Here is a 24886-nt window from a genome sequence, read left to right as displayed (position 1 = left end):
TGTCACCCTAAGACAGGTCTACAGAACACCTCCCCTCTTTTCTCTTTCCATAACACAAATAGATGGGGGTTCTGTAGTCCTCAGAGATATAAAATGTAAAAAATGTAACCTTATAAGAATGCAGCACACGTAAAAAGCACAGAAAACGATCAGGTTACAAGATTTCTGGCATAATCAATATATTTTTTGCACCTATTGAACAGATGTAACAAAACTTTTTTAAAGGCATATTTAATATACCAAAAGGGATCAAATAAGAAAATTGGGGTCTACATAAACTTTAAAGAGGAACTTCACCCGGTTCTGGTAAAACTTTAATCCAGTAGCTACAAGTTCTGTAGTTGCTAACTTTGAAAAGAAAACAAATTTACCAGCCCACGAAGTCCAACGCTGTCTTCATACAACATGAAGTTTTCTCCCATGACGCCATCCTGGATTTGGAAGCTAGCTAAGGGATCTGGAAGTGACAACTGGCTCCCAAATTACCATGGATGTTGATATGCCACTGTGCATGCGCAAACAGCAGAGTCAGCAGAGAGTGATAGTTGGAGTTGGCATTGGCGCAGGTGAAAGAGGCACATATCCCAGAAGGCTGTGGGCATAGTGGGCAGGCTGAAGGTGCATTATGTTTGTCTAAGCAAAGAAAAGGAAAGCCAATGGGATCACTAGCAAAACAAAAAAAAAAGGAAATACCCACAAATATGTACAGTGCCTTGAAAAAGTATTCATATCCCTTTAAATTTTCCACATTTTGTCATGTTACAACCAAAAACTTAAATATATTTTATTTTATGTAATAGACCAACACATAGTGCCACATAACTGTGAAGTAGAAGGAAAATTATAAATGTTTTTCAAAATATTTTACAAATAAATATGTGAAAAGTGTAGCGTGCATTTGTATTCAGACCCCCTGAGGCAATACATATAGAACCACCAACCAATTCAGCTGCAAGTCTTTTTGGTTATGTCTCTACCAGCTTTGCTCATCTAGCAAGTGACATTTAGGCCCATTCTTCTTTGCAAAATACCTCAAGCTCTGTCAGATTGGATGGAGAGCGTCTGTGGACAGCAATTTTCAAGTCTTGCCACAGATTCTCAATTGGATTTAGGTCTGGACTTTGACTGGGCCATTCTAACAGATGACTATGCTTTGATCTAAGCCATTTCATTGTAGCTCTGGCTGTATGTTTAGGGTTGTTGTCCTGCTGGAATGTGAGCCTCTTCCCAAGTCTCAAGTCTTTTGCAGACTCTAACAGGTTGCCCTGTATTTGGCTCCATCTATCTTCCCATCAACCCTGACCAGCTTCCTTTCCTCTGCTGAAGAAAAGCATCTCCACAACATGATGCTGCCACCACCAGGTTTTATGGTGGGGATGGTATGTTCAGGGTGATGTGCAGTGTTAGTTTTCCGCCACACATAGCGTTTTGCCTTTAGGCCAAAAAGTTAAATTTTTGCCTCAGGGGACTGCATACAAATTCACGTCACACTTTTCATATATTTATTTGTAAAATAAATTTGAAAACCATTTATCATTTTCCTTCCACTTCACATCTTTATGTGCCACCTTGTGTTGGCCTATCACAATGTTTTTGGTTGTAACATGACAAAATGTGGAAAATTGTAAGGGGTATGAATACTTTTTTAAGGCACTGTAACTGGGAGGGGGAGGATTAGAATAATGGCAAGTCTAATATTTCGGTAATCTGCTTTAATTTTGTTCTGTCAGATACATATGAAGTGATTTATGCACATAGCTCTTGTGTAGAAACCCTCCCTGCAAATTTATTGTAAGCACATACAGAACATGCCTCAATGCCATGCAGAGAATTTGGCCTTATTTATCCTTTCTGAAGTGCGGGAATCTCAACTAATCCAGATGTGCAAGCTACCACCTAATAGATATGAAATGGTTCCCTACAGCAGCACAGTAGTAGTACTGTAAATATGAGTAAAGAAACCCCAAGATATATGGGATTATATAGCGCTTGCTGGTAGGTACATAAAGGAATATAAATTGTAATAAAAGAGCTATTAATAAAATTTACATAAAATCTGTACCCTTAAAATAAACACACAGTGATACATATATAACATTAGTGTCATAAAAGTGTAATAATGCCAGGTGAAGTCCAAAGTGAAAAGTTCATAAGTGACTTAGTGACAAATAATCCACTTCAGTGCAAGGAAAAGTGCTAGTGCTAGGTGTCGGATCCTCCAATGGACCAGAAAATCCAATCTTGAGGAGTGACTTCAGGAAAGAATAGTGTGTAAACTCACCAGATATGGTGGGTCTCAATTGCCTTACGGCAGAGAGACCTATAGCGCTTTGTGACCTTCAAGGTCAAAGGAATGGTGGCTGCTGGGCTGTGTCCCCCTTAGACCGAAATCCCCTTCCTGAAGAGGTGAGGTCCTCCAAAGCTCTGCAGAATGCGAAGACATCCATCTGGCCTCATCAGCCCCAGACATATTATATTCCTTTATGTACCTACCAGCAAGCGCTATATAATCCCATATATCTTGGGGTTTCTTTACTCAGTTCCCCTTTTTTTCCTATTGCAGCTGCTAATGTATTAATATTTATTTATTAGTGTATTTTTCTGCTCAATTAGGTACTCCTAGGCACGAAGAATATATTCTTTTTAGAATATATATATTTTTATTAAGTACTGTAAATATAACATAATGCCAGTCCTGTGATGCAGATAGGCATGGATGGTGACGACATGTTGAATGCAATGCACGATTACACTTCCAGAAATAGGGGAAGTAGAAGTCTCCTCCTCAGCCTAAAGCTCCAGCCTATGGGCAGAGACTCTGTATTCATTAATACATTTTTTTTAAATACAAGAGGAGCAAGTGCCTAAATTTAACTTGGTATCAGTCCCTGCACAGTGGAGCTCAACAGGAGGAGCCAATCAGTTGTACTGCAGTGTAAGGAGCATGCTAAAAGGAGAAAAGAGAAGAGTGACAGAGAGATAAGCTCATCAGTCAGCTGTGCCTCCATTCACTGTCCAATCACAGACTAGGGGAGGGACAATGTCTTGTCCCTACCCCAGCCAAGATAAATCTGGTCTCTTGTCCTTCCAGAAAGGGCTATGTGGTGTGGCAGAGCTGTGTAGATCTTGATTGAAATATGGGTGACAGAATGGAAAGAAATATAAAACCTCTGGAAGTTCATCTTTAACCAGTTTACGACCGCCCGCCGCAGATGTACTGCGGCAGGCAGACGCTCCTGGACGAATCGCCGTACATGTACGGCGCTTGCTCTCGAAAGTTTAGAGGGCAAGCGCGCGCTGGCGCGCTCCTGCCCCCGCTCATCAGCGGGGAAGCCGATACGTGTGTCAGGCTGCTTCGATTGCTGCCTGACACCCGTGATCGTTCCCCGCTGAGAGAGAAGAATGGTCAGCTGTTGTAAACACAGCCGACTGTCCTTCTTCCTGGGATGATCATAAAGCCCATGTGATCCTTCTATATAGGATCACATGTCTCTATGGTCAGCCCCCCACAGTTAGAATCACTCCCCTAGAAGCAAAAGAGGATGTGTTGGGCACTTGTGCCAACAAGGTGGGGCCCGCACTGGGATTAAAATGGAGAAGAGGAAACTTCCAGGTGGTGCAATATTCCAATGTTGTCATGGAGGGCAGCGCTGTAGGCAGGCAGAAGCCGAAAAAAATCCTGCTGGCACATACAAGAAGAGAAGACAGGCGCCACTCAGTGAAATAATAAAGGTTTATTGCATAACAATCCATAAACACATTAAAGCGAAGGTACTAGCTCCTCCATATGGCTCCTGGGTCCCTTCCATGGCATGGTACTTCCTCCCTCCGGCCGGGCCAGCAGCCGGGAGATGACAACAACGTTGGGGAAGTCCGATGGGGGAGCCGGATCGAGCAAAGGACGACGGTAAGCTGCTCGTCCACTAGTGATGACGTAACGCTTTTCGGAGCATGCGCACTCAGCCCCTTCCTCAGACGCGTAGCAGAATGTAAAAAATATTGTTTTTTTTTTTTTTCAAAATTGTCGCTCTTTTTTTGTATATAGCGCAAAAAATAGAAATCGCACAGGTGATCAAATACCACCAAAAGAAAGCTCTATTTGTGGGAAAAAAAGGACGTAAATTTTGTTTGGGCACAGCGTTGCATGATCGCGCAATTGTCCGTTAAAATAACGCAGTGCCGAATCGCAAAATAGGGCCTGGTCAGGAAGGGGGCAAATCCTTCAGGTCTTAAAGTGGTTAAAAAAACATTTTTTTACATATCTTACTTTCTTCACAAATACAAAAACTAAAGGGCTTAATATTCATTTTGGGATAATGGCTTGAGCCAGGCAATTCATTCCTTTTTAACCACTCACCTAACATGCAGAATCAGAAAACCAGTAAGCCAAGCGGGATCAAATACTACATACTGTATGTTACCTTGACCAGTATATACTAATTCATTCATTCCTAATAAGCACTGCTAATGTTATTTTTTTCCAGGTTTATATAATGATTTTATATTAGTATATACTGGTCAAGGTAACATATGTAGTATTTGATAATCAATTATTTATAGCAGCAGCTTTTGTCAGAACCTTTCTGTTCAAATAATTGATTTTGGGGGAGGAATATTCAATATTCCTTAGTGGGAGCGCTGGGTGAGTGGTTGTTGTGTAACTTGCACACTAATCACTATTTTTCAGTTTCCGAAAGCGAGACAATTTACAATTATACTGAGATCAGTATGCCGGTGAAAGTGCCTAATCAATGATGGGTAATGGCTTTTGTGTGGAATAGCTGTGAGCTGTAACAAGTCCTTGCAGCCAGCTGCTTCCAAATTGAAAAAGGTAATGTAGTGGTGTGCCCCTTTATGCAGATGCAGGTGCAAGTCCCTTTAACTCGATTCCCCACAATCCTCTGGGTTCCCAGCATCCCCTGAGTTCCAGGACACGCCCAGGGAGTATAAATGCCAGCTCCGCCCAGCTTCCTGTGCTCAGAGAGATCCTGCCTGATGGGACAGCAGTGACTGGGCAAGTGAGCTGTCCCCAGGTGCTGGGTCGATATCTGCCAAGTCTGGTGTGCGGGCCACCAGCAGTGAGCACAAGAGCACGCAGCATCTATCCAAGCCCTTAGTCACTGGAGAGGACTCTGTTACAGTCCATGTGGAGAAGCTGTCCAAGCAGTGGGTTGGTCCTATCTACGGCCCCCAGAGCCTCCTGACCAAAGTCAGCATCAGCAGCGCCTGTGTGAAGTCTGTGCCAGCAGGAAATCCCCTCAGCTCACAGTCTGCTGAATGAACGATCAATCTCTTGGAACACATGAGAAAGCTTCAGCTCTTTATCCTATCAGTAAACTGAACTCAGAACACTCTGCTGCCATCTAGTGGCCATTACTAGAACTGCAATAGAATTGTTTTCACATGTTTTATGAATGTTTCTCCCTTCCTCATATTGCTGTTTTGTACTGCAAAACCCTGATCACATGATCTCCTGTGTAATCTACATTTCACATTGTTAAGTAAAGTAGAAATTGCACATCACCACTGGTCTGATCATTTGGCTGATACCGTTGCATAACACTTGGCGTCACGAACAGGATCAGCCAAGTCAGTCAGTGGTGAGGGAAGCAGCACTGAGGGTGTCAAACAGTCTGCCATAGCGTCCCTTTTGCTGGCAGGATTGCTACCACAGCAACTGCCTAAGTACACAGGACTAGATCAGGACTTGGATGACTGGATTAGGAGATTGCGGGGCTTGATCCGGTCATATGGGGTCCCACCCACACAGCAGGCAGATCTGGCCATTACTGCCCTTGAAGGGGAAGCAAGGAAGTTAATTTTGCACCTTCCAGCAGAGGACCAGGATTCCCTAGACAAGATAATCAGCCGCTTGGAAGCAGTGTACACCCAACCGGTTGCATTAGGGGATCTTAGGGCTCGATTTATCAGTAGAAGGCAGAGAGTGGGAGAATCCATTCCGCAGTACGCTCTGGAACTGCAGGATATAGCAGCCAAGATCCGACGCAATGAGAGGAGGCGAGCAGGACGTGCTGGCTGGAGTGATACAGACGGGTGGCTGAAGGATCAGTTTTTGGATGGGCTTCTGTCTGACAAAGTCAGGGAAAAGCTACAAGAAAAGGACAGAAGTGACCCAAGCTTAAAATTCCACGAAATTTTAGAAGCAGCTATCCTGTATTAAGAGCACAGACATGCCAGTGCGGACGTTCTCATGGTCAGCACAGGGGATAAACCATGTAAACCGCCACAAACAGAACAAATAGCTCCATGGGAGGTGGCCATCCACAAGTTGACAGAAGGAATGGCCCAGCTCCAGACAGAACTTGCCACGCTGAGGCGTGAGCGAGATAATCCAAGGAGGCCAAGGGAGAACATCCCTTCATGGAGAAACCGATCACCGCCCCGCCGGCGACCAAGAAGGGAGAGGTCACCCTCCCCATGTTGGGGCTGTCAACAAAAGGGACATTGCTTGAGGGACAGTCCTGATCAAATACCAAGGGGGCCATTAAACCCAGAGCGCCCCGCCGCTAGGAATCAAGCAGTGGGGCGGTCCAGCAAAACGACTCCACAGTCACACACGGAGGACGTGGGGGTCGATTGCCCTGTGGTACATGGGTACTTCGATGGCCAAGAGATCGAGTGTCTCTTCGACACTGGCTCCCAAGTCACTATTCTACCAGAACCTTTGTTCCAGCGATACTTCCCAAAGAAGAAAATGAGTCGGTCACTGACACTGTCACTGAGTATAAATGCCAGCTCCGCCCAGCTTCCTGTGCTCAGAGAGATCCTGCCTGATGGGACAGCAGTGACTGGGCAAGTGAGCTGTCCCCAGGTGCTGCCAAGTCTGGTGTGCGGGCCACCAGCAGTGAGCACAAGAGCACGCAGCATCTATCCAAGCCCCAGTTACTGGAGAGGACTCTGTTACAGTCCATGTGGAGAAGTTGTCCAAGCAGTGGGTTGGTCCTATCTACGGCCCCCAGAGCCTCCTGACCAAAGTCAGCATCAGCAGCGCCTGTGTGAAGTCTGCGCCAGCAGGAAATCCCCTCAGCTCACAGTCTGCTGAATGAACGATCAATCTCTTGGAAAATGTGGGAAATCTTCAGCTCTCTATCCTATCAGTAAACTGAACTCAGAACACTCTGCTGTCATCTAGTGGCCATTACTAGAACTGCAATAGAATTGTTTTCACATGTTTTATGAATGTTTCTCCCTTCCTCATATTGCTGTTTCGTACTGCAAACCCCTGTTCACATGATCTCCTGTGTAATCTATGTTCCACATTGTTAAGTAAAGTAGAAATTGCACATCACCACTGGTCTGATCATTTGGCTGATACCGTTACATAACAGTAATATAGTTGACTTTTTGGTTAATATAATTTTTCATAAAAACTGCACCTTATATTATTAAAGTAGAACTATAGGCAAAACTTTTTTATTTTTTATTTTGGATAGAGTATAACCCCTTTAAGGTTTATATTTGCTATTTTTGTCCTATTGGGGAGATTTACCTTCATTTCCTGTCCCATAGCCAAACAAGAAGTAAGAGGAAATCTCTGAAAATTAAGAGAACCTCTTGGAGACCCCCAGGTCACCAGAACTAGTGTCCCCATTGGAATATTTCTCCTCTACTACTTTTCTGGGGACAACCCAAATGGGATTTTCTTTTACATTCACTTTCAACGATAATAGTAAACGGGACAAATAGAGAGGGCAAATCAACGGGGGACACAGACAGCAATAAAAACACGACAGGTATTCAAATCCATCTCCCCTCTATCCAAAACTAAAAAATATATTTTGGGTGCAAATGGAAGAGGAATAGGGTGTGTCTGTCAGGAAATGTCCTCCAGTGAACTGTACTAGATTATTATCACATCAACATCAGCTTAGACATCAAGGTTAAGGGAAGGAGGAGAGACTGGGGAAGCACTTGCAGCAGCACTTCAGGTAAAGGAAGCAACTCTGGAGGCAACTAAAGGAAAATAACAGAAGGTACTTCTAAGTGCAGCATTAAGAGTACTTATTTATAAAAAGCGGGTAAAAACATTTACAATGTAGTAGAGCTAAGGAAGCTGCCATCTTGGCCTCTGTTTAGCCTTTAACTGCCATGATGCTGCACATGTGATCAGTTATGACACCAGCCATTGGATGGTTTGTCAGTTTGGTTGAGAGCACAACCAATGTGACAGTTTCAATCCCGGCATGTGCCAGAAATTGAACTGTTTTTTGAAACTGTTAAATTGGAGCAGCAAGGAAGCAAGATGGCCAATGGACTTCCGGAACCACGCTGGAACATATAGACCGGAGCTGATGTCAAGGAGGTGGTAACGCGTTTCAGATCATACACAATTCGCTCCTTCATCAGACCTACACCCCTGTGTATGAATCGGCTTTTATGCAGCCTGAGGGAGGGGAGGAAAGGAGGAGGATGGAGGGGGATGAACTAAATGGGGGGTCTAATTAGTAAGCTCCGCTGGTCTATGTGTCACAGAGCCAGCAAGGGGTCTGAATGCATATATTGCAAAGCCAGCAGTCTGAATACTTTGTTAGATCTAATTGTATATCAATATACCAAAAAAAAAAAAAGGAATGAGCTATCAATAATGGGTATTGGTTTGGAATAACATTAATAGAAATAATAGAAATAGCTGTATGTAAAACCTGAGTAGCAAATGTGTCCATTGATATAGTTTCATATGCATACATCTAAGGACATGTTAAAACATTATACACAATTAAACAATAAAATACACCTGGATAGATGAAGTGATGGTATCTGAAACATATTACCATCACTTTATCTATCCCGGTGTATTTTATTGTTTAATTGTGTATAATATTTTAGCATGTCTTTAGATGTATGCATACGGTATGTAACTATATGAGTGGATACATTTGCTACTCAGGTTTTACATACAGTTATTTCTGTTATTATTATTCTTTACCAATACCCGCTTTTATCAATAATTCCTTTCCTTTTTTGGTTTATTCATATACAACTAGATCTAACAAAGTATTTAGACCACTGGCTTTGTAATATATGCAATCAGATCCATTGCTGGCTTTGTGATACAGAGCTTACTAATTAGACCTCCCATTTAGTTCATCCCCCTTCATCCCCCTCCTCTCCTCCCCTCCCCTCCCCTCCCTCAGGCTGCATAAAAGCTAATTCCAGACACAGGGGCTTGGGTCTGATGAAGGAGCAAATAGTGCATGCTTCCGAAACGCGTTACCCCCCTTGACATCAGCTCTGGTCTATACTTTCCAGCGTAGTTCCGGAAGTCCATCAGCCATCTTGCTTCCTCGCTTCTCCCTCTCCTGTCACAGCTGCGGGTCAGCTCTCCCTCCCCCTAGAGGCAAAGGACTCTACAGGATGCCTATTATGCTGACTGATATGCTCATTTGATCTTCTACATTGTAAATGTTTTTAACCACTTTTTATGAATAAATACTCTTAATACTGCACTTAGAAATACTGCACTTATAAAACAATATTTTGCTTTTAGTTATACTAAAATAAAAAAGTAAAAAATAAAAAAAGTAGATGTAGATCTCAACATGATGACTATGACAAATCATATAATTTATCCCAGCATGGCACACAGTACATTTTCCGTCTGCCAAGTCTTTGTGTGCTCAACTGCCACGACAGGTGAACTTTAACACCTTGTTCCATATCCAAGGCTTTTGTTCTGTTTCTCAGTACTGAGAGTCGGAGAAAAGCCTAAGTGATTGATCATAGGGCAGGTGACAGAAGGGATAAAGAAGTGACTGGGCTTTGTTCCCGTACAGTCAAAAGTGGTGACTCTCCCATGGCAGAAACCTGATCTGCCTTAGTGTGACCTCACCAGCTGGGTACAAGCCAAGAGGGCAGAGAGGGGTGTGCTGAATAATACAATTAATTATTCACTCGATAATTACTAATAATGCTAATGTCAATACAGAAGCACATCATCCCATGCACAGGTGAGAACACTACTGAATGGCAAGGGATTGTGGGAAAAGTTCTGACTCCCTAAAACTAAGCATTGCAAGTGTGATCCTTATAGCTGATCCAGTTGTGGTGAGATATTTGTAGCTTACAGCTGACTGACAGTAACTGAATACAAATGAGAAATGATATCTTACAGATCATAGAATACTCTAATCCAAACTTGTGAGTATAATAACATATGAACATCCTTTTTGCATCAATGACAGTTAAGGTTTACTCACCTTGGTGACCTTATACTCAAGTGGTTGTAAACCTTCATTTTTCAAATAAAAAAATAAACATGTCATTCTTATCTGCTCTGTGCAGTGATTATTGTCAGGATCAACTAGTTCACATGCAGAATCAATGTGAATTGTGATGGGGTGATTATTCAAGAAGTTGGGTGGGGATGACCATGAAACATCAAGAAATTAAATGACTGGTGCTGCACGAGTGCCACGATCAGTGGGGTTAAGGTCTGTAAGCACATAGTGCCATTGATTGGGATTGGAAAACTTTCGGATGCTTTTAACTCTGTTACTAACATACACATAGAACTCTTTTGTTTGGTTGTGTATGCAACCCTACACTATCTTGCTGTCTGTGTAAAAGTGAAAGAGTCTTTTTTAAAGTCTATTTCAGCAATTTCAATGACTAACACGTCTGCACAGAGTTGAAGCTTTGGAATGGTAAGTGTTGGTTTTCGAGATCAGCTTGGCCTTACCAAGGACAAAACTCACACTTACTTTGTCTCTTAGCTCTATACCTTTGAGATAGACTCACATCAAATGGAGTAGCAAGTCTTCAAACTGTCCAAGTTTAACAGGTAAAGCTAGCGTAAGAATCGGCTTCAACTCAATCTTCTCCCTTCCTCCATGGCCCTTCTGACACGTTTCACCCCTATAGGGCTTTTTCGAAGTGGTGGGAGTAACTACCTCTGTCGGGTTACTATGCATCATTAGCCATGAACTGAGACCATTACAATAGGGCTGAAACAACCCTAATTGATTATAATCGATTATGAAAATAGTTGTCAAATATTTTCATAATCAATTAGTTGGTCAGCTGATTAGTAGGCCTGCATACAGAATGCATTATTTGTTTACATATCAGGAAATACAGTGCAGCACACATAAATCTCAGTGCACTGTTAATACATGTTAGTATACACAGTGCAGCGCACATCCAGGTCAGTACGCCATCTATACTCAGCAAGTGCCTGAGAATGTGTGAGGAGCAATGCCTCATGGGACATCTAGTCCTGGGCCGGAGAAGGAAGTGATTGATTTTAAAGGCATACATTTTTTACCTTGCTATAGGGGCACTCTATACTATACTTTTTGGCTTGCTCTGAGGGCAGGAAGAGCCGGAAGCACTGGTGGGGGACCCCAGAAGAGGAGAATCAAGGCTGCTCTGTGCAAAACCATTGCACAGAGCAGGTAAGTATGACGAGTTTGTTGTTTAAAAAAAAATAAAACATTTTACAATCACTTTAAGAGCCGGTCCACACTAGCGCGACTTGTCAGGCGACTTGTCAGCCTGACAAGTCGCGCTCCCTCGCAGTCCATTGACCGCTACAGGATCCGTTCTAATAGGAGCGACACAGGGTCCTGTACTACTTTGGGGCGAACTCGGAGCGACTTGCATAGACTTCCATTATGTGAAGTCCCTGCAAGTCGCTCCGAAGTCGTGGTGCATGGTAATGCACAAGTCGCCCCCAAAGTAGTAAGGAGTCGTGTCGCCTTAGTGTGAACCGACTCTAAGGGCTCTGTGCAGGGAAGATCAGCATCTTAACCCAGAGAAGCTGGGCGCTGGTAAAGGAGGTAATATAAGGCAATACAATTCAATTTCAAAAACAGTATTGTGCATTATATTTAAAATTACTTAATCGTTGCAAAAAAAATCTCAGCCTTTAGAACTACTTTAATATAGAAGATTTATATCCCCCATCCACCCTTCATATAGCTTTATGTCTGACTCCAAGTGAAAATACCCTGTATATCCTACTTTAGGTATTTTATTATTATATTTATGATAAAATTTTTATAGAAATATATATAGTATATATCTATATATCTATCTATATATATATATATATATATATATATATCACATGTGTCAAACACAAGGCCTGCTGGCCGAATCCGGCCCACCAGACTATCTCATGTGGCCCTCGCACCTCTCCTGCAGCTGCTGCACCTCTTCATCTCCGCCCGCACCTTATCTCAGCAGTCAGCAGCAGAGAGAAGGACAGAACTCGTCTGCCAGATCCTACACTTCTCAGCTGTGGAGAGCCTTGCCTCTCCCATCGCCTTCTCTCAGCAGTCAGCAGCAGAGAGTAGGACAGAACTCCTTATACAGATCCTGTGGCTCTCTGTGCAGCCACAGCACCCCCTCGTTTCTGCCTTCTGAGCAGATTGCGGCAGCTAAACTAAGCCCTCCTCTGATCCTTCTCTAGACCCTGCACTTTCTGCTTCCCAGCTCTGCCTTCAGCTTCTTCTCGGAAGCCGCAAATGTGATATGAGGGATGGTGGGGTCCCTTGACATCTGATGTAGGGGGGGGGGGGGGCGGTGATGTACTCTGGACATCTAGTCTTACAGATTTGAAGGCAACCATAATGCTGATGTGGCCCGCAATGAAATTGAGTTTGACACCCCTGATATATATATACAGTATATACTGTATATACATCACTTTCACTGTTTTAAAGTATAAATGAATCCCCCTTATAGAAGTGTTTATCTGCTGTTTTTGTGCTATAAAGGGCTAAGTTTTGTTTTTTTAGGCCCGGACACACAATGAGAATATCTAACAAAACAAAACTCATTTGGAGCGATCGCCCGATAAGCTGTTCGTTAGTGCACAGCTTTTCGAGAGCTGATCATGACAGCTCATGCGAAAATATCAAGCACGAAAATTTTTCTTGTACAATAAAAGAAAAAATGATTTTTCGGGTAATTTGTTTAGTATTTTTATGGGAAAAAAATCATGAAACCAAGACCATGCATGCTCAGAAACGAAGGAATACAATACGACACATTGTTGAATGAAATATAAATGTCAGTGCTGCTAATATGAAACTTATGCAAAGTGTCAGTGCTAAATCAATGCTGATTAGAACCTTCTAAAAAGCGCCAGTGCTAAAATCAATGTACAGTAAACCCCCGCTCCATCGCGGTTCATTTTTTGCGGTCCCGGTATATTGCGTTTTTTTTTTTAATGTTATTTTACTATATACAGCATTAAAAATGAAATATTTTTGTGTTTTCCATAGCTCTAGCTATGTCTCTCTGTATCTTTTATGTGTTTAAATGAGTTTCTATTGTTTTAAAAGTGTGTTTAAAGACCTTAAAATGCTTTTACACATACAGTGACAGTAAAAAAAACATGCCTACAATGCATTTTAATAGGGTTTTTCTATTTCGCGGATTTTCACTTTTCGCGGCTGGGTCCGGAACGTAACCCCCGCAATGGAGGGGGGTTTACTGTATATTAAATACAGCTACAGGCATACCCCACTTTTAAGTACACAATGGGACCAGAGCATGTATGTAAAACGAAAATGTGCTTAAAATGAAGCAATACATTTTTCACTTCTCAATGCATGTAAATACACTAGCTCTTTGGGAAATCTTGGTCAGCTTCACATGGCACTGCTCCCAAACTATAAGTGACACCAAACTTGGGAATCACATTAAGGGGACCCAGGACTATGACATGGTAGATTACCTAGGCAAGCTGGCCGACCAAAAAAAAAAAAAAAGGATATGTTGTAGTCCTGGGTCCCCTCTCAGTGCTCCTTAAGTTTGGCGTCCCTGTCATTTATGGTTTGGGAGCAGTGCCTTACCAAGCTGCCCAAGATTTCCTTCAGACACCAATGTTAAAAACCGGCAGCAATCCCATAGATTCCAACGTTAAAACCCAGGAGTAGTGCCATGCCAAGCTGACCAAGCTGTGTCCAAACTCATGGGTGTACGTAAAGTCAGTGTACGTAAACCGGGGTATGCCTGTATACAGTTTATAAACAATAAAGTGCAACGTGTTAAAAAATAAAAAGTCTTTTGTGCTTATAAAGTGACAGTGCTGGATAAACAATTCTTCCGTGCTCTCAAAGTGCTGGTGCTTGAAACATCTATCCGTGATTCACTCCGTGCTCCCCTCCTGGGTCCCTACTCACCAATATTATGATGATATTCAGCTTATATTGCTCTAAAAGCTTTATGAAGATTGGCAATATTCCTCCTTTTCTTTTCTGTTTCCAAATACAATGGTAGTGCAAGGAAAAGTTTTGTTCCACACAGTATGTAATTAGAATGTAAATCCTCTTTCCTCCAAAATTAGGCTCATAGTGGCATACATGGTTGGAATGAGAAAAAAGTTCCCTTAGTGTAAAATCGCATGGTTTATTAAAAATATATGTAGCACCCTACAAGGTAGGTGCTAGGTAAAAGTATAGTGGGCCTTGGCTGCCTAACAGCAGGTCCATGATTTTCAGCTGGGCTGTCATGTCTCCCAGGTGTGGCTGCTGAGAGGGGAGTCTCCCCACTGGCTCCGTGAGAGGATTCTCAATGGGCAGTGGAGGAAACGCAATCAGTGGCTCATTCAGGCCTGTATATACCCCAGAAGGCAGATTCTGCCACAGAGGATTCTGGGAGTGGGTATAAGTTTGAGGGGAACGCATGACGCAGCATCTTTGGCGGGAAGCAGAGTCCCAGGAGGGAGGGTACGGCTGTCTCTACTCCTGTCAGAAGGATGGGGTGTCTCGGGTGACTGCCTGAGAGTCCAGAAAGAGAGCTGAGCTGCAGAGAGGATCCGGTGTGCCAAGCACCAGTGGAGATAGAGGGGTTCAGTTCCAGGAAAGTATGCCAAGTTTGTGAGTACTGTAAATTGCCCCTGAGGGTCTGCCTGAAGTGTAGAGGGGACCCAGGGATCCAGGAGCCAGCTAGTGTCAAAGGGGGGTGCCTAGTGAGAGGACCCTGAAGTGTTAGAGGGGGTGCCTAGCGAGAGGACCCTGAAGTGTCAAAGGGGGTGCCTAGGGAGAGGACCCTGGAGTGTCAGAGAGCGCGCCAGCGGTTGGGCCCTTAAGAGTTAAGTGTGCAGTGTTAAGGGTTGCAGCAGTTACAAGGAGCTACCTCAGTCAGTGAAGGGCTGGAGGGAGCTGTTCACCGGACTTTTGAGCTAAACAGAGTGTCAGGAGTCAAATGTCCTACAGTCCTGGATCTTCGAAGCTAACCTGAGTATTAAAGTCAAAGTTCCAGCACAGTTCAGTAGAACGGTATTTTCAAGCGCCAGGGAGCGTTGGCCAGCATTCAGCTGGCGTCAAGACAGCACTAACAGGCATTTTTCTGTACAGTGTCCCAGTTAAACTTAGTTGAGCCAGAGGAGTATCCCACTCATTCCCTTCTCTCATCTACATTACAAAATAAACAAAACAAATCAAAGATGCCAGAATGGTCATTGTCTCAGCTCTCACACTTGGGTTTTCAACTTAAATGTGTTGGAAGTGTTACCAATGCCTGGAAATTTTGCTACATATAAAAATCAAATCCACTTACATATAAAATTGCTGTAATCAACTAAGGGCATTCGTGGTGGACGTCGCCACAGCGTGCGTCACCAGATATGACGTCACTGCTCGATTCCCTGCCTGACGTGTTTCACCCCTCCCACTGGGCGTCTTCTGAGGCTGGGGCAACCTATGTGCGTTGGTCCTTTATAATGTGAACTCCTTCTTCTCCTCTCAAATACGCCTACTACACCCCTTTTATACGTAAGTGGATTTTATTTTTATATTTTAAATAAACCATACGATTTTACACTATGGGAACTTTTTTCCTTGCACTACCAATGTATTTGGAAAACGGAAAAGAAAAGGAGGAATATTGCCAATCTTCATAAAGCTTTTAGAGCAATATAAGCTGAATATAATCATAAAAATGGTGATGAGTAGGGACCCAGGAGGGGAGCACAGAGTGAATCACCGATAAATGTTTCAAGCACCAGCAATTTGAAAGCACGGAAGAATTGTTTATCCAGCACTGTCACTTTATAAACACAAAAAACCTTTTATTTATAACACATTGCACTTTATTGTTTATAAATTGTATATCTGTATTCAATATACATTGATTTTAGCACTGGCACTTTGTAGAAGGTTCTAATCAGTATTGATTTAGCACTGACATTTTTCATAAGTTTCATATTAGCAGCGCTGACATTTATATTTTATTCAACACTTATGAGGTTCATACCTCTTTTTTGATCAGCAGCAGCTAATCTAGTAATTTCCATCATCAGGGGAAGACTAGGCCAGGCGACAGGGGGGCAATTGCCCCCTGGGCTGCTCTGATGTCCATAAAAAGGCTGCACTGCTTCTGCCACAGACATGCCTAAAGGATTCCTGGTGAAGAGAAGTAAAAGTCCCCAGTGTGGAATGAAGACAAAGAGAGAGTGCAGGCTTCGCCCCGCCCCCCCCCCCCCCCCCCTAGCATGGATGGTGTAAACTGTGTCTGAGCAGAGGCCAGTTCCATGCCCCACTGGAGACTCTCCTCCCCTGGCCAGTCCAGTCTAAGCTGTCTCAGCTCCCCCAAACCACCCTCTGCTGGCCAGGTCGGGAACCCGGATTCAGCCAGTGGGTAGAGAGTACCTGGAACAGAGCTGTAGCCTGGAATGGGAGTCAGAAGGAGAGGAGAAGAGGGAGAGTGGGGGGGGGCTGAGTCGCTGCACCATGGGCCTCTGGTTTGTACTTGCCCCTTGGGCCAAAAGTTGCCAAGCAGCCTCTGCTTATCGTCATCTTTTTTTGTTTAATAAGTATTCCTGTGCTCGGGTATACATTTTATCATCATTAATACAACACATTACATCACTTCTGAAGTTGTATTCTGTCTTACGAGAATTTTAGTAACTTTAGTAACCTATTTGTTATCGACATTTGTTATCGATATGAGACTAGCAGCATGCAAAAACAAACGTACGATCATTCGTCTCGTATTCTCATTTTGTGCACTAAGCATTAAACTCATTATGACAGGTGATAAAAAAAAAAAAAGCTGCTACTACTAAATGTCTTATGCCATACATGTATCGATTTTTGGACAAGAATATTCGTAGGAATATTTCTATGAAAAATCTTTGTACGTTTGATGAATAAACAAATTTCCTGACAGACTCCATGGCAGCACACGTATGGGTAGGCTCCGCCTCCTCTCCTACCCTATAGGACCCCACTCCCATAAATTTTTGCTCCAAGCCAGGAGCCGTGTTCCTTTTTTGTCCTCCTCCTGCAAGAGAAGTCTTACCTTATAGGATGCGTTTTCTTACATACCTGGTGGCGTGTGGCTTTCCTGGATGATGCCTCTTCTATCTCAGTCCAGCAATCTCAGTATTATCTGGGTGGACCCGGGCAATTTGAAATGATGCCGGAAGATGCCGTAAATCCTGAATGAGAGGTGGGCTGCATCGCTTGGCCAAACGTCCTTGCTACTAGCGGGAGATCTTTATGCCCTGATGCACATGGCAGTCTCCGGTTGAGGAGCGTTCCAGGGTCTTCTGATGGTATCGGTGGTAATGTATTGCTCATTTTTTGTATCTTGTGTTTTTTGCTTTTCCTGGTTGGTATGGCGGCTGGAGCGCTTCTGCGTTCCAGACCGCCGCTCTCGGCTCCTCCCCCGCTTCCCTGGTTCCCGATTGGGTGTTCAGGATGAGGCTTGGTTCCCCGCAGTGGTCTACGCATGAGCACACTCTATTTCCGGTTCTCGATGACGCAGCGGCGCCATGGGGGGCGTGGCTTTAGGGCTCCCGGGAAATTTAAACAGCTGTTTGAGCTGTCATTCTTGGGATGTCTGTGGGCTTTGCGGCGGCCTCCCCACGCTGTGTCTCTGCCTGTGTTGGGTAAGTCCTGTGCTGAGTCAGTCCTGCACGAATGGGGGAGGGGAGGGGCGGCTGTGGGAAGGTAAGATTGGATTCTTACACTTTTCCTATTGCAGGTTATTTTGCTGTGATCTGCAATGGATGCCTCACCACCTCTCGGTGGCCAGTCCCTGCGCAACATGTGAGTTTTGTTTTAAACTCTCGCTTATCTGCCAGCTGGCTTACTGTAGCCTGAGCTTTTTCTTTTCTATGTTTTTCAGCCCATTTAGGTCTGACCAACGTCCTGCATTTGGATCAAAGGATAGGTCACCTTCAGGCCATCATCATGCATCATCCAAATCCAGGCACCGTAGATCCAGGTTTAGATCTAGGCGCCATGAGGATAATCCAGGCTCAGTCAGCCTTCGGTCTTCCCGCCATGCTGACCGCCCCACACGCAAATCCTGCTGGGGCTGTAGGGCTGTAGTCCCTGAAGACAGATCCCTGTGTGACGCCTGCTATTCTCAGGCGATCAAGGAAAAACAGATCCCAGATCAACCAGTGGAAACTCTGGTCAGGCGGATCGTTCAAGAATCCCTCAGGGATTGGGATCCTAGCCTTCCCCTTCAGAGGGAAGATTTAGAGCCAGGCACTTCCCAGCCGAGTCACTTCTCGGAGGATTCCTCTGGAAGTGAGGATGACCTAGAGGACCAAAATACAGGTTTTGAATTTGCCATGGTCCCACCACTAGTGAAAGCGGTAAAAGAGGCGTTAAAGTGGGAAGAGCCAGCGGATTCCCCAGCAAAACAGAGGAAATATTTTAAACACCTCAAAAAAGAGCGAGATCATTTCCCTTTCCTGAGCGAACTGGGAGAAATCATCATAGACGAATGGGAAGGAGTTGAAAGAAAGAACTCCTTATCGTCCAAGATCTCTAGGTTGTATCCTTTCAAGACTGAAAAGGTAAAACATCTTGATTCGGCACCTACGATAGACGCAGCCTTAATGAGGTTGGTTAAACATGATACCCTGCCATTAGAAGATTCTGTCTCATTTAAAGATGGTCTGGATAGACGAATTGATACAGATCTTAAAAAGATCTATCTGTCAGCTGGTATGACCTGCAAACCAGCCCTGGCTCTAGCAGCCACGTCTAAAGCTATGGAGGCCTGGGTAGACAATGTGGAGACCACACTGGTGGTTGGGAGGCCACGAAGTCCTTTTGATACCAGGCCTGCCCAGGCGTTGCGAGTAGGCGCTCACCTGCGTCAGTTTGCACACGTTTGGGCAGCCTCGATCACAGATCAGTGGACCGTCAAAACCGTGTCTCAAGGTCACGTTTGGTCCTTCGAAGAAACTCCAGTTCTTTGGTTTATTCCTATGGCTCTACCTCGTGTGGAAGAAAAGAAGTCAATTCTTCTGTCATACTTAGATTCCCTGATCTCCCAAGGCGCTGTCATTCCAGGTCCGGCCGAAGAAAGGTTTCAAGACCTTTATTCACCTCTGTTCATGGTGCTAAAGAAAAGCGGCACCTGGAGGCCGGTCATAGATCTGACTCATCCAAACTCCTTCATAAGGAAAGAGAGGTTCAGGATGGAAACGCTCTTCACTATCCGTCAAGTGGTGCAGCCAGAGGATTGGATGATCTCTATAGATCTGAAAGATGCCTACTTTCATGTCCCAGTAGCAGCAGAGCTGCAAAAATTTCTTCACTTCACCGTGGGTCAAGTGCATCTCAAGTTTACCTGTCTCCCTTTCGGGCTTACCACCTCACCTCGGGTCTTTTCAAAGATCTTACTGGCTATTGTAGCCCTGATCAGATCAAAAGGGATCCGATTGTTTCACTATTTAGACGCTTCTTCTTTCACAAGACCAAGATCAGATTCTGCAACACAGGTCTCAGGTGATCTCCACCCTTCAAGAATTCGGGTGGCTCTTGAACCTGGAAAAAAGCCATCTAGATCCTACAAAATCCTTGATCTTCCTGGGGGCACTCTTCAACACCTCCAGAGGCACCATCTCTCTACCAGTGGAGAAGATTCCAGTGATCCGCAGCAGGATACAACCGGCAATGTCAACCTCTCATCTTCGGGCCTCTCAGTGCCTAAGAATAATAGGGACTATGGTCTCCACGGCTCCCATGGTCAAGTGGGCACAGTGGAGGATGAGGCCCTTTCAAACCAGATTCCTCCGTCAATGGAGCTCCGGGAACCCAGACACTCCTATCCGGATAACATCCTCCATGAGGGCGAGTCTGTCTTGGTGGCTTCAACGGGAAAATCTCCTAAATTGCCACTCAATCGTTCCCGTTCCTTGGATCGTTGTAACATCAGATGCCAGCAGGACGGGCTGGGCGCGCACTGCCTGTCGGAGGTGGCCCAGGGCAGGTGGGACTTTCCCACTCTCAGCTGGTCTCAAATGTCCTGGAGCTTTGGGCGGCTTTTTGTGCCATCCAGGCTTTCCGTCACTTGGTGACAGGGTCCTCGGTTCTCCTGCGGCTAGACAATATGACGGCAGTCGCATATATCAAGAGACAGGGGGGCACCCGCAGTTCCTCCCTTCTGGAAGAAGTGAAACCGATCATGTCATGGGCCCAACGGAATCTTTCCAACTTGTCAGTTGCCTACCTTCCGGGAGTCCACAACAACCAGGCAGATTTTCTGTCAAGAACCGTTCTAGACAACAACGAATGGTCCCTTCATCCGGAAACCTTCAAGTGGGTCACCTCTCTGGGGATCCTTCCTGAGGTAGACCTGTTTGCCTCTCCAAGCAATGCCAAACTGACGAAGTTCTACTCGAGATGGCGTTATCCCCAAGCCTACGGGGTAGATGCTCTGACGGACCACTTGAAGTTCCACAAAGCATATGCTTTTCCCCCGGTCCTGGTAATATAAAAATTCCTGCAGAGACTCAGGAGAGAGAGAGTAGAGGTCATAGCAATCCTTCCGTTTTGGCCGAGGAGACCTTGGTTTCCCCTGTTGTTTCAACTGAGTTTCCGGGATCCTGTTCCCTTGCCATTCAGGCCAGACCTTCTGTCTCAGGGTCCAGTGCTGCATCCCTGCCCAGTGCAACTACATTTCATGGCATGGTCCTTGAGAGGGAAAGACTAAAGGCTCTTGGTTTCCCAAGTGCTGCAATGTCCACAATGTTGAATGCCAGAAGACTGGGCACCAATAAAGTCTACGAGAGGATTTGGTCTAGATTCGAGGACTACATGGCTAATGAGTCTGGTTCCATCACTAATCCTAAAATTCATCATGTTCTGGGGTTTCTCCAGTCAGGCTTAGACCTATCCCTAGCTGTCGGCTCTCTCCGAGGCCAGATCTCAGCCATCTCTGCCTTGCCATGCAGAGGGACTGCATGGGCAAAACATCCTCTGGTTCAACAGTTTTTCAGACGTGCGTCTAGGATGAGACCTCCCAGGAAACCCAGGTTCCCCAAATGGGACCTTCCACTAGTACTTGAGTTTCTCTCATCAAAAGTTTTGGAACATGGAGATTCGCTCTTCCTTAAGAATCTTTCTATGAAGATGGCTTTTTTGATATCCATCACATCGGCTAAACGTGTCTCCGAAATTAGTGCTTTGGGTTGTAAACAGTGGCGTAGCGTGGGGGGTGCTGGGGGGGCCAACCGCACCGGACGCAAAATCTGGGGGGGCGCAGTGTCATGCTGCCATTTAGGAGCCTGCTCAGCCATCCTGAACAAGCCCCTGCATGGACTGCAGGACTCGGGAGGCAGGAGGCTGATATTGAAGCCAGTACAGCTCCGGATGGAGGACGGGACTTCAAGTTAACTCGCAGGTGATTGGTTGCTAGCAACCAATCACAAGCTGATTACCTGGAAAAGTTTTGCAGATCCCGTCCTCCTTCCAGAGCTGTCCTGCTTCTGATGTCAGCTTCATGCTTGCTGCCATCCATGCGGAGCTGTCCACTCCACTGCTGTCTCCTCTGTGAGTAATGTGCATTGTGGAGGAAGCTGCGGGTGCTGTGAAGGTGGAACTGAGGACAGGAATCTTAAGATGGGGGATGGGGGGGGGGGCTGAGGACAGGAATCTGAAGATGAGGTAAAGCTGAGGACAGGAATGTAAGGGGGTTGTGGGGGTCAGGAATGTAAAGGGGTAGTGGGGGTCAGGAATGTAGAGGGGTTGTGGGGGACAGGAATGTAAAGGGGTTGTGGGGGACAGTAATGTAAAGGGGTTGTGGGGGACAGGAATGTAAAGGGGTTGTGGGGGACAGGAATGTAAAGGGGTAGTGGGGGTCAGGAATGTAAAGGGGTTGTGGGGGAACAGGAATGTAAAGGGGTAGTGAGGGACAGGAATGTAAAGGAGTAGTGGGGGACAGGAATGTAAAGTGGTAGTGGGGGGTCAGGAATGTAAAGGGGTAGTGGGGGACAGGAATGTAAAGGGGTACTGGAGATGAGGACAGGAATGTAAAAGGGTGGGGGGGGGTGAGGACAGGAATGTAAAGGGGTGGGGTGGGGGAGGTGAGGACAGGAATGTAAAGGCGGAAGGGAGGTGATATAAAGGGGGCTAAGGACGGGAATGCAGAGGGGGGTGAGGACAGAAATGTGAAGGAGGAGGGCATGATATAAAGGGGCATAAGGATAGGAATGTAAAGGGGGGGGGTGATGACAAGGATGTGAGGGGGGATATGAAGGTGGGCTGAGGACACTAATGTGAAGGGGGGGGGGTTGTGATGTGCAGGGGGCTGAGAACACTGATGTAATGACAGGATTGTGATGTGAAGGATATGAGGCTAGCTTTATAACATTGCTACCTGTGTTCTGCATGTAGGCAGCCCATTCATTTCATTTTGTGTAATTGTCAGTATAGTAATCAGGTAGGTTAGTGTAGGAATCATGTAGGTCTCTGTAGTGGTCAGTGTAATTGTCAGGTAGGTCAGTGTAGGTGTCAGTATTGAATTTTGGTAGGTCAGTGTAGTGATCAGGTTGGTTAGTGCAGGAATAAGGTAGGTCTCTGTAGTGGTCAGGTAGGTGTCAGTGTAGGAATAAGGTAGGTCTCTGTAGAGGTCAGTGTAGGTGTCAGTGTAGAGGTCTGTGTAGAGGGCGCAAATTACTTACCTTGCCCCGGGCGCTGACAACCCACGCTACGCCACTGGTTGTAAAGAACCATTCTTGACATTCTTCCCTGATCGGGTCGTCCTGGTCCCTATGTTGGGGTCCAATCCGAAGGTAAACTCAGTCTTTCATGTCAACCAAGAAATTGTTTTACCTACATTCAAATCTCAGAGTATCCATCCGTTGGATGTGGGTGAAGTCCTACAGTTGTACTTGAAGATCAAAGCTTCTTTTCGCCAGTCAGACTATCTATTTGTTCTCTCTTATGGAAAGAACAGAGGCAAGAGGGCTTCCTCTAGAACTATATCTAGTTGGATAGTTCAGACCATCCAGTGGGCATATAGAGCCAAGGGAGTGGCTCCTCCAGAAGTGGTGACGGCTCATTCCACCAGAGGGATTTCTACGTCATGGGCGGCTTCCCTTCATGTTGCACCGGATGTCATTTGCAGAGCGGCCTCATGGTCCTTGATTAATACTTTCATGTCACACTATTGTGTTGAACCTGCTTCTTTATCCTCGGTTGATTTTGGTTTAAAAATATTGTCTGCTGACCTATTTCTGTTTGACCAGCAGTTGCCCGCCCGAGTGTGTATGGCTAGTTATTTCCCATACGTGTGCTGCCATGGAGTCTGTCAGGAAAACGGAAAATTTATATCCATACTTACCGTAATTGTCCTTTCCTGATGGACTCCATGGCAGCAGGAGTTCCCTCCCATCTGCTGGAGTAGTCTATTTATGGAACACGGCTCCTGGCTTGGATCAGAAATTTATGGGAGTGGGATCCTATAGGGTAGGAGAGGAGGCGGAGCCTACCCATACGTGTGCTGCCATGGAGTGCATCAGGAAAGGAAAATTACGGTAAGTATGGATATAAATTTTCCGTTGTCATTCGAAAATTGAAGTTGAACAAAAAAAAAAAAAACAATGACAAGGGAGTCTCTCATGCATAACATTATATTACAATCCTGTCTGAAAATATGAAAAAAAGCGTTTTAGGTCTTTTTTCTTTTTGTTTTCTTTAAATAAAAATGTTGATCTCTGAGTCTGATTATATGTACCAGATTCAACCTCTAATAGTATATACAGTATATTAGAAATTGACCGATTATCGGCAACACCAATATATGGGGGGCCGATATGCACTTTCCCCGATATATCAGAATCGGCCTTTTGATTTACAGATATTGCCGATATTTTTGTGACGTCATCGCGTATGTTGCGCCATGCGCCTCCGCGCACTGGACAGCTCTTAGGCCGCCTCCCTCTGCCTCCTACAGTGTCTTACCTGCCGCTGCCACACTGGAGTCTGCATGCGGCACAGACGGTCGGTCTTGAGAGTCGGGACAAGAAGAATTCTGCTACATCTAGTGAGTGCGGTGACCAACAGTGTGACACACGTTCTGTATTCTATCTGTTATGTGATAAATGATAACAGTGACCAACAAACACTCTTAAACATTTTCTGTATCTCTCTGTTCTGTAACACAGCTGCCGCGGCCACCCACCCACCCACCACCCACAGCTGCCCGGTGCCAGCCAGTAACCCAGTCCCACACAGTTCAACCAGCCAGCCACAGGCCCTGCCTGAGTCCTCCTCCGTCCTGACTGTACCAGCTCTTCAGCCACAGACCCTGGGCCTGTACGTGCTAGGCCAGCCAACACACAGGGTGCCAGCCAGACAGCCACTACAGGGTGCAAGCCAGACAGCCACCCACCACAGGGTGCAAGCCAGCCACCCACACACCACACAGGGTGGCAGCCAGCCACCCACACACCACACGGTGCCTGCAAGCCAGACAGCCACCTACAACAGGGTGCCAACCACCCACCACACGGTGCCTGCCAGCCAGACAGCCACCCACAACAGGGTGCCAGCCACCACAGGGTACCAGCCAGCCACCCACCCACCACACAGTGCCTGCCAGCCAGACAGCCACCCACAACAGGGTGCCAGCCACCACAGGGTGCCAGCCGGCCACCCACCCA

At 45.4% G+C, this 24886-nt stretch overlaps 1 protein-coding gene across 1 annotated transcript in view; it reads right to left on the bottom strand.

The window, feature by feature from the left end:
* The window catches only part of NINJ2 (ninjurin 2), a 65204-nt gene that overhangs the window by 22030 nt on the left and 18288 nt on the right, over nucleotides 1–24886 (bottom strand). The window lies entirely within an intron of this gene.

Source organism: Pelophylax lessonae, assembly GCF_965119305.1.
Source record: "Pelophylax lessonae genome assembly, chromosome: 4".
NCBI classification, from domain to species: Eukaryota; Metazoa; Chordata; class Amphibia; order Anura; family Ranidae; genus Pelophylax; species Pelophylax lessonae.
Note: the sequence above shows the minus strand (reverse complement) of the source record. Positions and strands in the feature narration are given on the sequence as shown.